The sequence below is a fragment of the Vicugna pacos genome, chromosome 11, assembly GCF_048564905.1.
Source record: "Vicugna pacos chromosome 11, VicPac4, whole genome shotgun sequence".
Lineage (NCBI taxonomy): Eukaryota > Metazoa > Chordata > Mammalia > Artiodactyla > Camelidae > Vicugna > Vicugna pacos.
Window position 1 is genome coordinate 78,061,069 of NC_132997.1, and position 14,939 is coordinate 78,076,007.

The window sequence follows — 14,939 nt, forward strand, 5'->3', positions numbered from 1 at the left end:
GTCCTTTATATATACCCATATATTTACTATTTCTGACTCTTCACTTTGTTGTGTAAATCCAAATTTTCACATGATATCATTTCCTCCTGCCTGGAGAACTTCCTTAAATACTTCTTTTAAATCATGAATTTTTTCATTCATCAGAATTCTGGTGATGAATTTTCTCATATTTTGTTTGTCTGAAAAACAGTTCATGTTTCCTTCATTTTGTTACTGTGGTAAAATATACACTGCATAAAATTTGTAATTTTAACAGTTTTAAGTGTACAATTCAGTGACATTCTTTATGTTCACAGTGTTGTACAACCATCACCACTATTTCCAAAACTTGTTAATGACTCCAAACAGAAATTCTACCCATTAAGCAATAACAACTCCCCATTAACCTCTTCTCCCAGCCCCAAATAACCTCTAATCTACTTTCTGTCTCTATGAATTTGCCTATTTTCAGTGGGTTCATTTAAGCAGAATCAGGCAAAATCCTTTTGTTTCTGGCTTCTTCACTTAGCATAATGTTTACAAGGGTCATCCATGTTGTAGCAAGTAACAGAACTTCACTCCTTTGTATGGCTAATATTCCATTGAATGTATATACTACATTTTGTTTATACATTCATCTGTTGTTGGATACTGGGGTTGGTCCAGTCTTTCAGCTCTTGTGAGTAATGCTGCAATACACAATTTCCTACAAGTATTTGTTTGAGTCCCTATTTTCAATTATTTAGGTTTATACCTAGGAATGGAATTGCTGAATCATATGGTAATTCTGTGTTTAACTTTTTGAGGAAATGTACCTTCACTTTTGAATGATAATTTTGTTGAGTAGAAAATTTTAGGTTGATTGGTTTGTGCCTTTCAATGTGGTAAAGATATTTTTCTTTTGTCTTCTGATTTGTGTAGTTTCTGATAAGTCTATTGTCATTCTTTTATTTATTCTTCTGTAAGTAATGTGCCTTTTTTCTTTGGGTGCTTTTAATATGTTCTCTATTTATCACTGGCTTTAGCAATTTCATTGTGAAATAACATGAAGTGGTTTTCTCTGGGTTTATTCTGCTTGGGATTCAATGACCTTCTTGAATCTGGGTTTATAGGTTTCAGCAAATCTGGAAAATTTCTGGCCATTTTGCCTTTAAATATTTTTTCTAAACCTCTTTTCACATATTTTCTTTCTTATGGGATCCTTATGGGCTATCATACATATATTTATCTACTTAATATTATTCCATACTCAAGTGGTGCTCTGTTCATTTTTTCATTCCTTTTTTGTCTCTGTACTTCATCTTGGTTAGTTTCTATTGCTCTTTCTTCAGATCACCAATCTTTTCTTCAGCATCTACTTTTATTCCATCCAGTGTATTTTCTGTTTCAGATGTTATATTTTTCATAACCAGATGTTTGGAAATTTCTTTTATCTCACATTTCCCTAATTACCTGGTCATATTTTCCTCCCTCTTTTTGAACATATGGAGCATATTTATAATAGCAGCTTTTATGTTCTTATTGGTTAGTTCCATCATCATTGTAATATCTGAGTATGTTTTTATTGGTTTATTTATTTCTAATTTTTAAACAAAATTGCTCAGGTTTTATTCACCAATAAATAGCTCCTCTCTCTTTTCCCTGCCTGCTGATGTGCCCCTTTCTACACTCCGAGGTTCAGGAGAGGAATTCTCTGGCCTCCTCAGTTGTAATCTAGGAGTAGAGGTCAGTAAGGTGAGCTGGCAGATAGTAGTATGCCTCCTCTGGGACTTACAAGTCCAGACAGGCCAGTTCTTCCTTCAGCAGGTGTTCCAGCACTTGGCATAATCACTCTGTCTCCCATTTAAGACTGACTTTGATCTCACTGATAGTCATGTAGCCATTTTTCCCTGCCAGCAGTAGCACGTCAGTGTGATCCATATTGAGCTCAGCTGAAATGGACTGAATAAGGTAAATGCCACCCAGATGGATAATACTGAAGCCAGTCCCAGGTGTCTTTATTTAATTGATGGCCCTGATCAGGTTGTCTTGGCTGACATCCTGGGCACATTTTTCCCTTCCATGTAAAACTTGTTGATGTAATTCCTCCAAAGTTCTCAGACTTCCATTCTGGTGCTTCAGGACTTGGCACACTTTGGTAATCTGTATGCCCAGCATCTCAGACCAAAATCCTTTTCCATAAATCAGGGGATCCACCCCAGTGATGGCACATATGTCCTGAAACTGCACCTGTAGCTTAGGATACCTCCGGGTCTCTTGCTTGTTCTTGCTGACAAATTGCCCCAGATTATAATCACCAATTGTCCAACTTCTTTGACATCCGAGCTAGCTGATCCTTAGCCAAGTCAGTCTCTCGTTACTTATAGCTGTCCTTGACAGCTTCTGGGTGATGATGCTGGCTCCTACCCTGCACTGGAATATCTCTGCCCAGGGCCAGTAGGCTATCCTGCTGTCAGGACGCTAGCATCCCCAGATCTGCCACTGGCCTCTATGGAGTGATTTCATTGCCTATTTACAGGCAATATTTTCTTGATTTTTTTGGATGTTTGATATATTTTTTATCATAATTAAATTTTTAATATCAAATGAGTGGTACAAGCATCTGTCATTGAAAGCCAAGGTCATGAAATGCGTACCTGCATGTATGAAGGATGTTTGATGTTTTTGAATGAATGGATGCCAGATATTGTGAGTTTTACATTAAAGATTGCTAGATTATGTTGTATTCCTTTAAATAATTTTTTTTCTAGTGTGCAGTTAAGTTACTTGGAATCAGATGGGTCCTTTTGAGGCCTGTATTTAGCCTTTTTAGCGTAGATCCACAGCAACATTTAATCTAGGACTAATTGGTTCCTGTGGCTAATACCATTCTGGGAATTCTATCCAATTCCCTGTGTATTATGAAATCTTTCTACCCTGGCTGGTAGGAACATGAACTATTCCCATACCAGTAAGAGGTCCAAAAATTGTTCTGTTTACTCTTTTCCGTGGTTCTTTCCTCAGCCTCACACATATGCACAAGTTAGTATTCAGACAGTGAGGGTATCATTCTGCAGATCTCCAAAATTCTTCCTCTGTGCATCTCCCTCCTCTCAAATACACTGCCTTGCAAAGTCTACCCATCTCAGCCCTCCTGAAATCTCTGTTTCCTCATTGCAGAGAAGCTTCTGGGCTGCATTTGGATTCCACTTCCTTGTCCTGCAGCCTGGAAGCTGCCTACAGGCAGTAAAGATGATATACTCACAGGGCTCACATTGTTTCCCTCTTCTCAGGGATCATAGTCTGGTACTGCCTGCTGTCCAGTGTCTGAAACTATTGTTTTATACATTTTGATTGTTTGTCTTCTAGTTGCATAAGGTGGAGGATAAATCAAGTCCCTGTTACTTCATGTTGGTCAGAAACGGACATTCCAACTACCTTTATATTATCACAGCTCTGCTCCCTTCTGAAGGCTACCTAGGAAGTAGAGATATGCCAACCACAACATTAAAGACATTGGTCAACCATTTCTGGAACTCTGGGCTCTACAGTGGTAAGAAAGCAGCTGCTCACTGTGTTGTTACAATGTCTTCTAGAATATTATACACATTTCTACTCCCACTACCAGGTAAAAAGAAGACCTGTATTCATCTATCTTGAATAACAGGTTTGTGGTGACCCTGCAAAGACAAATTAGTTGCAAAATCAACTTCTCTAATCACACGTGTCTAGTCACACATGTGATTAGATAAATTGTCATACGAGAATATTAATTTATAATCTGTTAACCATGAGGGACAGATAAATTTTATACAGGCATACCTTGAAGATATTGTGGGCTCTGTTCCAGACCACTGCCGTAAAGCAAATATTGTAATAAAGCAAGTCACAAGAATTTTTTTGTTTCCCAGTGCATGTAAAAGTTATGTCTACACTATACTGAAGCCTAATAGCATTACATATAAAAAAATGTACAAACCTTAACTAAAAAATGCTTTATTGCTAAAAAATGCTAACCATCATCTGACAACACAGGGTTGCCACAAACCTTCAATTTGTAAAAAGTACAATATCTGTGAAGTGCAATAAAGGGAAGTTCAATAAAATGAGGTATGCTTGTATGAGATTTGTGCCAGGACTCAAGGAACATATAATTTAATAGGAGAAAAATAAAATATTTATGTAACATTAAGATAAATCAAAAGAAAAACAAAGAGATCTGATTTCTACACTTTCTCACCAACATTTGTTATTATCTGTCTTTTTAAATATAGACATTCTAGAGCAAGTGAACTTGTATCTTATTGTGGTTTCGATTTATATTTCCCTGATGTCTAATAATGTTGAACATCACTTCATGTGCTTATTGGCCACTTGTATGCCATCTTTGGAGAACTGTCTATCCATATTCTTTGCACACTTTTACTGGGATGTCTTTTTACTGTTGACTGGTTAGAGTTCTTTATATATTCTTGATACAAATCCCTTATCAAATACATGATTTGCAAATAGTTTCTCCTACTTTGTGGATTATCTTTTTATTTTCTTAATGGTATCCTTCATAGCACAGAAGATTTTATTTTGATGAAGTCTATTCTATTTTTAGTTTGATTGCTCATGCTTTTAGTGTCATATCTAAGAAGATTTTACTTAACCCGTGGTCACAGAGATTTACTCCTATGTTTTCTTCTAAGAGTTTAATGATTTTAGTTCTTACATTTAGGCCTATAACCCATTTTGAGTTAATGTTTTGTGTGTATGTAAGTAAGGGGTCCAATTTCATTCTTTTGCATGTGGATATCCAGATGTCCCAGCATTATAATTTTTTGGGTGGGGGTAGGTAATTAGGTTTATTTATCTTTTTAATGGAGGTACTGGGGAATGAACCCAGGACCTCGTGCATGCTAGGCAGGCACCTCTACCACTGAGCTATACCCTCCCCTCTCAGCATTATTTGTTGAAAAGATAATTCTTTCCCCATTGAATTGTCTTTGGACTCTTGTCTGAAATCAGTTGCCCATAGTTGTATATACATATTTCATCACAACTGAAAAAAAAAAAGACTGCTTTAGCAGCTGTGAGGAAATCAGACTATAGGTTAGGATTGCTGCAGGAATCCAGGTTAAAGATGATGTTCTGTTACCTTTCCATGTCTGCTCTCAATTCTATTTCATTGATCTAAGTCTACCCTTATGCCAGTACCACACTATCTTGATTACTGTAACTTTATAATATGTTTTGAAATTGGAAAGCATTATAGCATTTTACGGAGGAAAGTAACAATATCGATTTATATTTTTAAAAGACTACATTAGGGTTCCTCAAAAAATTAAACACAATTACCATATGACTCAGAAATTTCACTCTTATGTATATACCCAAAAGAACTGAGAATAGAGAGTCAAACAAGTATTTGTATAATGTTCATTGCAGCATTATTCACAATAGTCAAAAAGCAGAAACAGCCAAAGTGTGCATCAGCAGATGAATGAGTAAACAAAATGTGGTACATGCATACAATGAAATATTAGTCAGCCATACAAAGGATTGAAGTTCTGATACATGCTATGACGTGGATGAACCTTGTAAACATTATGCTAAATGAATGAAGCCAGAGATAAACAAATAAATATTGCATGACTCCACTTATATTAAGTATCTAGAATAGGCAAATTCACAGAGGTGAAAAGTAGATTAGAGATTATTAGGCGCTTGAGGTAGGAATCATGGAAAATTACTGCTTAATGCATGCAGAGTTTCTGTTTGGGGTTATGAAAAAGATTTGGACATAGTGGTGATGGTTGATTGTAAATGTAATTAATGCCACTGAATTGTATACTTAAAATGGTTAAAATGGCAAATTTTGTGATATATATGTATATATGTTTCATCACAATTGAAAAAAAAAAGACTGCTTTAGCAACTGTAAGGAAATCAGACTATAGGTTAGGATTGCTGCAGGCATCCAGGTTAAAGATGATGTTCTGTTACCTTTCCATGTCTGCTCCATCATTCTCTACCCTGCTCTGTGCTCCAGGAAGCCAACTTATGTTGACTGGTTAACTGGCTGCCAGGCCCTCTGACTTCTGGTTGAAGGCAGTCAATGTGGAACACTGGCCAACGTGGAGGACTGGTGAGAGGAAATGAGATCAGGGTATTCTCCTGACTCCCAATCTGCAGGGTTGCTGTGGGCATCTGTATCCCTTGATGAAAGGTCACAGCTCCTGTCAGGCAGCTCTCCCCACAAAGCTCTTTCTGTCTCCGTATTTTAGTAATGCCCCCCCATTCCTTCTAGGGGTATAGTGGCCACCACTAATGCACTTGTATTTCCATGTACCAGTTTATCAGTTTAATAGTTCTTTTATTAAACTTTCCTAGAATTACCCAGTTTGAGTGTACTATCAATTTCCTGCCTTAGATCAGAGTGGGTGTAGTAGAGAGAGCAATGGATGTATTTGGAGACAAAGCCTTAAGATTTGATAGATTGGATAGTGTTACAGACATGGATCTTAGCTTTTAGAAAAGTTGGAGAAGACAAGACATATATAGTCTAGGAAAAAATGCAAATTCAGACTCATATCAACTAATTATAGTCCAGCTATAGACTCAACTTCCGAAGTGGTTGGAACCACCTACTGTAGACACTAATCCATCTATCTGCTTGCCTTGGGGTCAGAATCGACTCTTCTCCAAGTTATTAGATATACAGGGGAGAAATTGGAGGGGGTTGATTGATTTCCAGGAATCAGAAAAGTAGAGGTATCCTAAAGAAGCAGTGGAAATAGAGGTTCCTGGGAGTGATCCCAGGAAAAGGTCTAGTCATTTGGTAAGGTGTCAAGATCCAGACACTGGCTTGCAGTGGCTCAGCTTCCCAACCAGATGGTCTGGAGATGAAGGTGGACAGCAGATTGGGGAGATATTTAGGTCTCATGGTTAATGAAGAAAAACCCTGTTATACCCAGTAGCTGTTCTGTGCCTCTTCCATCCCTGAAGCCATATACAGGACAAAATGGGGGAGATTACTCCATCACAGACCCTACACCACTTATCCCCCACAATTATTTCCCTATTTTCCCTGAATTACCTTCTCCTACCCTGGCTCTTTCACCTGCTTAAAGGCACATGTCAGACCTACATCCCTGCTAGATGGCAGAGCATCTAAGATCAAGGTGTTATCCATGTACTTCAGGTTTTCCTGAGTCAGACAGGAAAGTCCTGCCTGACATATTTCCCTTTGATTCAGTGTAGAGAACTCTGACTGGGGCATAACTCCCATGACATAATCCTTAAGTCTTGGGCCCCTGGACATGTTCTCTGGGGCCTGCTGGATGTTTCAGCCCAGTTTTTCAGACCCAGGCCCCTTGACTGGCCAGTACAGTAAACTTTCTTGTCACTCACACTTTACTCCCACAAGAAGCACTTATCCACTTCCTCTTATTCCCTTCTATGCTGTAAGAATCCGGGCATCCTTTAGATATTCACAGCTTCTAGACAGCTGTATCAACTCAGAGACATTACTTAACTTATGTATCTTTGTCCCAAGTCGTTAGTTCTAAGAATTAAGTTCTTAGCGAATTCCTGGCATATGACAAAACTCAATAAATGTTACTTGTTGTTACTGTTATTATTATTATTATATTATTAACATACCAATATGTTCATATAACTGTTACAACCCGCTTCATCAAATTTGACTCTAAAAACTGGTTACATTTCTTTCTTTTTAAAATTCTGAGTCTAAATTCAGTGTATTTTGATAACTTTTATTCTAGTTTGGTTGTTTATTTCTTACCTACGTATTATGTTTACCCAGAAAAAATTCCAAAAAAGTAAAAAGGTCCACCACTTCTCCCAAGTTCACCTTCCCACAGACAGCTCTCTTACCAATTCCTTTCTTAAACTTCAAGGATATTCTATACAATTGTAGTCAGAGACTCAGCCATTTTTTCCTTGCACAAATACTAGCCATAACAGTGTATCTTGGAGAGTTTTTCAAATCAGTTCTTACTAAATTGCCTAATTCTTTTTTTCCTTAAAAAAATTATCAAAGTGTAGTTGATTTACAATGTTAGTTTTTTTTAAAAACAACTTTATTGTGGTATGGTTCCTGTACAGTAAACTACACATATTTCAAATGTGCAATTTGATGAATTTTGATAGATGTATACACCAATGAAACCACTATCACAATCAAGAGAGCTAACATTTCTGTCACTCCCCAAGAGGTAAAAATTTCGAATTCCCAATTTATCTCTTCCCACCCCCTTTACCCTCTGGTAACCGTAAGTTTGTTCTCTATGTGTGTGAGTCTGTTACAATGTTAGTTTTAGTGTCAGGTGTACAGCAAAGTGATTCAGTTACACATATACAAACATATATATTTTTTCTTTTCAGATTCTTTTCCATTATATGTTTTTAAAAAAATTTTTTGGAGAGGGGAGGTAATTAGGTTTATTTATTTATTTATTTATTTTTAGAGGAAGTACCAGAGGTTGAACCCATTACTTCATGCATGCTAAGCATGCACCCTCCCCCTTCCATTATATGGTATTACAAGAAATTGAATATAGTTCTATGTGCTATGCAGTAGGTCCTTGTTATTTATCTATTTTTTATGTAGCAATGTGTGTCTGTTAATTCCTAAACCCTAATTCATCTCTTTCCACCTTTCCCCTTTGGTAACCACAGTTTGTTTTCTAAGTCTGTGAATCTGTTTTTGGTTTGTAAATAGAATTTGTGTTTTTTTTTAAGATTCCACATATAAGTGATATCATATGATATTTGTCTTTGTCTGACTTACTTCACTTATTATGATCATCTCTAGGTCCATCCATGTTGCTGCAAATGGCATTATTTCATTCTTTTTTATGGCGGAGTAATATTCCATCACACCCACACACACACATCTTCTTTATCCAGTCATCTGTTGATGGAGCCTAATTCTTTATAAAAAAACAAAAAAGATTCCTCTTCAATTTTTAGACTAGTGAATTTGGGGAATAGGTTCCCCCTAAATTTATAAATTTGATAGAATTTTCATAAAATAAGATTCATCCATTTTAACTGTACAGTTTAATATGTTTTGGCAATTGTATACAGTCATGTAAGCTTCACCACAATTAAGATATGAAATGTTTCCATTACCCTAAAAAGTTCCCTCCTTATCCATTATAATCAATGCCCTCTCCTAACATCTAGCTCTTTGAAACCACTGACCTGCTTTTCGCTACTGTAGTTTTGCATTTCTAGCATTTCATATAAATGGCATTGTACAATATGTAGTGTTTTGTGTTTGACTACTTTTACTTATGTGTTTTTGAGATTCCATAGTCTTGTTACACATATCACTATCTCATTTCTTTTTAGTGCAGAGTAGAATTGCATAATAAAGAAATTATTTATTCAATTACCAGTTGATAAATATTTGGTTTGTTCTAGTTTGTTTTTTTTTTATGCTATGAAAATTTGCATATCATTCTTTGTGTGAGAATATGTTTACATTTTCTCTTGGGTAAATACCTAAGAGTAAGATTTCTAGGTGTAAGATGTGTTTAACTTTGTAAGACATTGCCAAACTGTTCCCCAAGTGTCCTTACCATTTTGTAATCTCACCTACAGGGTAGTCTGCCTTATCCTTTTTAACAGCTGGAGTTATAAAGAGCAATAAACAAATGTGGTAAATGTTAACAATTGTTGAATCCAGATAAAGAGTATATAGGTGTTCACTTTACTATTCTTTGCATTTTTCTTTAAATTTTTTTTTCAGAATAAAAAGCTGGGAGCGGGGTACTAAATTGCATGTTATATGGAAGTTTATCTGGAAGGGTAAATTTGTAAGGAGAGCCAGGGAAGCTTTCAAAAAAAAAATGAAGGGGAATGGTTCCAATTAGATACCAAAACAACTTCCAAGCTATAATAATTTAAACATATTTTATTGTCGCACATAAAAGCCTCCTGGATAATTATACAGAGAATCTAGAAAAAGGTTCTTTTGGCTATGGATTTTTAATTTACAATAAAGATGATATTTTAAAATCAGAATGGGGCCCTGCCTCCGATTTGCTGGGCAGCAGGGTAGGGCAGAGGGAAGTGGATTATGGTTTAGTATGGAAGGGTTCTTTAGTATGGAAAAAAAACACTCCAGCATTATTGTACAGAATTCATCAAACATTCACAGCAGATAAGGGACGGTTGGTAATGGAGAACTTTAAAGGACTGTTCTGATGGCTACATATCCAAAACAAATTTTCAAATTAACAATGGGACTTCGGGGTCACATCCAGGAATATCTGCCCTTCTACAGACATGTCTTCCCAGGGAGGAGGCTTTAGAGCCACCCCTGGGTGATTTTGAGGTGACCAAGACTGCCACGACAACTGAAGTGATTAAATGTGAGTATCATGTCTTATATTCCTGTAGCTACCAAGTGCCTGTGCTTTACTTTAGGGCAAGCTTTTCAGAGGGAAGACCTTTAGCTCTGAAGGACATATGGGAAGGAGTTCATGAGTGCTATAAGACGTGGCTGCTGTGCCATGGGGCACTATTACACAACAGGAGCATCCGATGCTTGGACAACCCTTTTATGTACTTCATCCCTGCAGGACAAAAGAATTCATGAGTCCTGTGTTAAAGAATCCTTGAAAAATCAATGGGAAAGTCAACTACATCACGTCACAGCTGAGCATCGTAGGGCCAAGGTTGAGCTGAATCAGCCTCTTAGTTATGCGAGAGCAGCCTCTCAGAGTGAATGAAATGTCAATGCACAAGACTCTTCTATTGAGCCAAAGCACTTAGAAGAATGCTGAAAGTTTATGTGGCTGGCCCTGGATTTAACGGGACCAGTATCATGCGAGATTTCAGCCCACTGAGATTTTGAGGTGGGTTTTTCCCCTTGGAAGCAAATGTCTGCAGCAACTGTTTTATTTTATGTTTAGAAGAAACACTGCAAAGACACAAATCACTATATATAGCCAAAAAAAAAAAAAAAAGGAGAAGAAGAAGAATCTAACTCAGTAATAGAAATACTGACATCATCATCAGGGCACTTCCAGGTCATTCTTTCATGTCTCTGAGACTCATTTTTAATATGAGAATAACAAGCTACAAATATCCATTAAATGCTCACCTTTCTTGTAAAATATTTTTTAAAATAAAATAAAATCAGAATGGATTAATATAAGATGATGGGACTTGACTATGTTTAAAAATGTTAGAACCCTACTGTATTCCATTTGCAAATATAAATTCAGGAAATACTAGAAGTATAAATATATTAGAACTATCCATGCTTTTTTTTTAATAAATTTGGGTTATGTATGATATTGTTATGCAAGAAGTAAAATCCAAGAGCAATAAAGAAAAGTACTTTCTACATAAAAAGTACTTCTCTACATAAAAATTTTAAAATTCTATAGGATTAAAAATAACATAATGATATATCTGTGCACATGTGTGTTTGTTCAACATTTGTCTTGCCAAGTTCCCCACAGTGTAGATTTTGCTGATTGCATCTCATGGTATCATTTAACATATTTTTCCCCCTTGTAGTTGCTTTATTTCTTTTGTTTGTTTGTTTGGATTTTTTTGGGGGGGGTAATTAGGTTTATTTAATTATTTTTTTAATGAAGGTACTGGGGATTGAACCAGGACCTCATGCATGTGAAGCACACACTCTACCACTGAGCTACACCCTCCCCCTCTATTTGCTTTAAATTGATAGTTACATCTAAAAACTTGAGCAGATTCAGATGTGATTGTTTTCCCCAAAGCAAGACTACTTTATAAACAATGCTGTATGCCAACTAGTGGTATTTTAATTTTATCATTTCTGTCAAGTTTATTAGTTAGAATACTTCTATAAGGAGAAACTTACCCTTATCACCTATTCAGTTACCCTGAGATATTTGGCTTGTACAGGAAAAACATAACAAATTTTGATTCTTTTTTCTTTACCAGTTTTCAAAATAATGAATTGATTCCCTACCATCCTTCAAAAGTGGCCAATAAAATGGGGTTTTATAATATAATTATGAATAAGTGGATTTAATCCTATTTGATGTTTCAGTTCATCGCAGCTATTATTCTTACTGATGCTCAAATAGAACAGTTTCGGACAGTGCTAGTTTATGTAGGTTGGCTCCTGAGCCCTATTGACATGCCAGCTGTCTTTGTTAACTTCTTTGCTTCCTGCTATGATAACATATTTTAGGCACATCTTATACATACCTTTCTGCCCTAGTCCTGGCATCTGCCATCTCCAAGCAGTCCAGGTTACTTTTAGCAGGAAATGATATTTAAAAACAACAATCTGAGTGCCAGGAATGCTCATTGGTACTGGATTGGTCACGGATCCTAGATCTTTTCAGCTGATAGAGCTGGAAAACAGAATTTAAAAATATATATATAAAATACATTATGAGTTTGTACTGACACTTCCAGTTCAAAACCAGTCTACAGAGTTTTTATTCAACATCATCAAGCTTACCTCAGTATTTCTTTTCAAACATATAAAAAATCTCAGCTCTCAAAAACAATAGCATAATCATTATTTTATTTCTCCCACAGGACACAGTTTCAGAGCAACAATGACAAAAATAACCACCAGCAACATAATCACTAAAAACAATGAGTTTTTTTTTTTTTAGTTTTTTTGTCCTCAGGGATTTTTGACTATGTATGCACAATTGAATTGATGTGTTTCAGTCATCTGAGACAGTTCTTCTTTGCATAGTTGTACTACCAACTGAATACATAGTTAGATTCATTTAACTCCTTTAGTTAGTTATATGCCCCAAGCTATTTTAATTGATAACCCCCAATTTTGTTGAGAACATTTAATTCCACTTTACTTTCTATTTGGGGGATTAATTTTATATTTTAGCATTTTGTCAGACTTATTGAGATATTCAAATATAATAAAGTTCATCAGTTTTAAGTATACTATGGGATGAGTTTGGAAAAGATATGCAGATGTGTAACCATTGCCACAATCATTATATAAAAAATTTTAATTGAAGTATTGTTGATTTAAAATGTTGTGTTAGTTTCTGGTGTACAGCACAGTGATTCAGTTACACATTTATATATATATATATATAAATATATATTCTTTTTCATTATAGGTTATTACAAGATATTGAATATAGTTCCCTGTGCTATGGAGTAAGAGCTTGTTATCTGTTTTATATATAATAGCTTGTATCTGCAAATCCCAAACTCCTAGTTTATCCCTCTGCCCCCTTCCTCTTTGGTAACCAAAATTTTGTTTTCTATGTCTGTGGTTGTTTCTGTTTTGTAAATAAGTTCATTTGTGTTATTACTTTAGATTCCACGTATAAGTGATATCATATGATATTTGTCTTTCTCTATCTGACTTTCTTCACTTAGTATGATCATCTCTAGGTCCATCCGTGTTGCTGCAAATGGCATTATTTCATTCTTTTTTATTGCAGAATATTTTCATCACCCCCAAAGTTTCCCTCATGACTCTTTGTAGTCAGTCCTCTTCCCATATCCCTTGGCCCCCGTGTACAATTCAATGGACTTTGGTATATTGCATTATTAATTCTAAAAAATTGTGGCAAATTATATATGACATAAAAATTTCCATTTTAACCATTTTTAAAGGTCTCACATATTTATTACTGAGCCAAAGCACTAGTGCTGTATCACTGACACAAAGAGAAAAATCATTTTCCCAATTAACCACATCCAGCCATTCAGATAGTAGTGATGCTTTCAGAGTGATATGGTAAGACGCAAGTGACCTTGACACAGCATAAATATGTGTGCCACCTCATGTACGGGCTCCTTACAGACCCAGCTTAGCTCTTCTCCAATGTCTTCTCTTGGAATTGTAACTGATTTTATTACCAGTTTTTATTTGAATCCACTGGGGAATGGGACGATTCTGCTTTTGTTTCTTGGTTAGCAATCACATGATCCTGAAATTCTTCTGAGAAGACACGGTGAGGAGTAAATTCAAACGCACCTAGGATGGCAGAGAAGAGAAGAGAGCCACTTTAACAATTTTTAAGCATACAATTCTTTGGCATTAGCTACAGTCATAGTGTTGTGAAACCATCATCACCATCTGTTTCAAAACTTTTTCATCACACCAGACAAAAATTCTATACCCACTAAGCAATAATTCCCCATTTCCTCTTCTCCCCACTGTATCTGGTATTTTCACCCCAGACATCTTTGCTATAGTCATCATTGCTGCGTTTAAGCTGCCAATGTTTTTACTGCATAGCTAACTGGTCATAGGCAATTTTGCTGCCTTATGCCTTAAAAGGACGTTAAAAAGGACACAATGTGGGGAGGTGGTATAGCTCAGTAGTAGAGTGCATGCTTAGCATGCACAAGGTCCTGGATTCAATCCCCAGTACCTCCATTTAAAAAGAAAAAAATTGCTCAAAAAGAACACAGTGAAACATGAGAAATGAATAACAAAACTAAAAAGACTTTATTGCAAAATACAAAATATTTGAATAATTTAAAATGTGTGTAGATTCATTGCAATGCTTTGCAGATAACTGATTTTACTTTGTGGGTTGTATCTAAGTACTTGTTTCCCAAGTCCTTCATTCATAGTTTTATATAACATGTATATGTATTATATATTACATATATATATAGTTGTTGTTGATTTGTCTCCTTGTCCAGCATTATACTTTTTCTTTTTCACTAAAATTTCTTCCTTTGTTAACAGAAATATCAGCGTCCAAATGCTAGGATGCATATTTGTATGCATCCTAAATTTTGTATTGCATTGTGAAAGCCCCTGTGCTGTTTATTCTTGGCACCTTGTCCATTGATAGACGTTCCAATGTTCTATGGGAAATGTGGGTTCAACTCTGAGCCTTTAAATCACTGAAGGGTTTGCAAACTGACATGTTATCATTTTCCAATACAGTATGTAGTCTGGCTTTACAAACTTATTTCACACTTCCAGTAAGTTTTAACACTGTATTTTCTAT

General features: G+C 35.9%; 3 pseudogenes; 1 reads left to right on the forward strand and 2 right to left on the reverse strand.

Moving 5' to 3' along the window:
• Positions 1-1,656: 1,656 nt before the first annotated feature.
• LOC102529427 (vacuolar-sorting protein SNF8 pseudogene) lies at positions 1,657-2,621 on the reverse strand (annotated as a pseudogene).
• On the forward strand, positions 2,620-10,709 carry LOC102529166 (ubiquitin-like-conjugating enzyme ATG10 pseudogene; annotated as a pseudogene).
• A 3,059-nt stretch (positions 10,710-13,768) lies between these two features.
• Positions 13,769-14,176, reverse strand: LOC102528896 (large ribosomal subunit protein eL39-like; annotated as a pseudogene).
• Positions 14,177-14,939: the final 763 nt, after the last annotated feature.